Raw genomic sequence first — 1981 nt, 5'->3', positions numbered from 1 at the left:
CCCCATCCCCCCCACACCCCCAACAACCCACGGGTTGGTGGGATTCCCCCGGGATCACTGTGGTGGGGAGCGGGAGGTTTGCAAGTGTCAGAGCCCTGTTTGTTTTACCGGGCTGGACTTGCCTTTATTTGCTTAACGAGCTTGGAGACACTTGCTGCTGGGAGAGCTGGCCGGCAGTGCCCGCACCCTGCCTGAGGCTGAGCAAGGGTTTAACATCTCCCACCTTCGGGCAGGATCCAACCTCTCTCCCAACCCTGCTGGGTCCTGCACAGTTGGGACACCCCTGTGCCAGGGGGCTCGGACACCCCCACAGCTCCCAGTGCTGGGCATGGGCTTGAGGAGGTTTTGGGGGGGTTGTCATGGGCTCCCTTCTCATTCCTATAAAACCCTGGGCGAGCAAATCCCCCTGATGCTGGGGTGGAGGTTTTGAGCCTCCCTGGAGGCACCTGGTGAGCTGATCTGTGCACCCCTCTTCTGCGGCGCTGAGCCAGCAAGGTGCCAGTTTTACAGCCCTGAGGCCAGCCCCGCTTCTGGGGGCCTTGTGCTGCGGGGACTGTCCCCAGCGCTCGGCTGGGAGCCGTGACAGCTCGTCCTCCCCCCGCCTGCGTTTCCGGATGCTTCAGCTGCTCTGGAGTGTCTTGAGAAAGTTTCATGCAAACCACATGGCGTTAGTGGAGCAGCACCGGCAGCTGCCAGCCCAGCGCCCTGGCATGGGCTGGGGATGCTTTTACCGGAACAAGGATTTTGCTACCAGCCCTGGGCTTCCCTCTTGCAAACTTAGTGCTAAATTAGAGCCCTCCCTGCCAGCAATGCTCATCCCTCCTTGTAAAACCCGGGTGAGCCTCCCAGAGCTGGGTTTTGGGGTATAACAGGGAGCAGATCCCCCCATTTGGGAGCATTGCACTGGGGGTAGCTGGTGTCTAATTAGGAAATTAATTAAATTTCCTCTCAAGGCAGCTGCATGAAAAGCAGCTCCAGTCAAACGGGACGTGACAGGGATGCTGTGAGGAGGCTGCTTTGCATCCCCTTTGTATGAAGCCCAAATGCGTGCGCCAGATTTGGGGACCCGTGTGAATTTGCTGGCCCAGACATCCTCGGAGCTGTTGTGTTTCTCTTTGAGTAACTGGGAATGCTGCTGCCGACGGGCTTGTTGCTGCTTGTAGGGCTGCAGGGAGTTTCCTGGGACTTGGGGCTCCAAAAACTGTCCTGAAATTGCTGTTGTGGGGCTGAGAGCTGGAGAGTGGGTCCTGGCACACCGTGCAATTGGGGTCCCTGTGTCCTTGGGGCTGCTGGTCCTGCCGGGTGGCTGAAAGTGCTGGGGAGGGACGGTCTGGGACGGTCTGGCACGCTCGTGGAGGGAGAAGGGTCTGGAGGTGCCCCAAGACCTGTTCCAGGGCAGGAGTAGGGATGTGATGCCACTGAGCTCCCATCTCAAGTGGGCACCTCTGCGGGCAGGAGATGTCCCTCTGCCACCCTTGGGTGCAGAGGAGACGGGTGGCAGGGGATGCCCGTGCTGGGGGCTGAGTCCAGCTTCCCCCGCCGCCCTCCCTGCCGGAGGTTGTAATTGCTTGTAACGAGGCTCTGCCGGCTAATCCGTGCCCCTGTGTGGCAGGGGGGCTGCTGGCGTTGGAGGAGAGGACGCAAAAGCTTATAGAAATTAGGGGCACTTCCAGCTCTCGGCCCTGCAGCCGTATGGCTTCTCCGCATTCCGGGTGTTGACCCCAAACCCTCTCACCTCAGGTCCCGTCTGGCCAGGGGGGCTTTGGGGCTGGAGGGATGCCCTACCGCGGGGTGCTCGCCCTGTGGACGGGCAGGATACAGCTGCTGCAGGATCAGATGCATTTACATTTTTCTTTCGGGGGGGGGGGCAGAATGGGAGCTGCCTGCAGGGTTTCTGCTGGGATGAGGGATTTGGGGAGGGTGAAGGTGGCCTGGCATGCTGGGCTGGAGGAGCCGCCAGCCGCTGGCAGGAGGATGCCTG

This window comes from Aptenodytes forsteri, unplaced genomic scaffold (assembly GCF_000699145.1).
Source record: "Aptenodytes forsteri isolate BGI_AS27 unplaced genomic scaffold, ASM69914v1 Scaffold563, whole genome shotgun sequence".
NCBI classification, from domain to species: Eukaryota; Metazoa; Chordata; class Aves; order Sphenisciformes; family Spheniscidae; genus Aptenodytes; species Aptenodytes forsteri.
The sequence above is the reverse complement of the archived record's forward strand: the minus strand, read 5'-3'. Positions refer to the sequence as shown.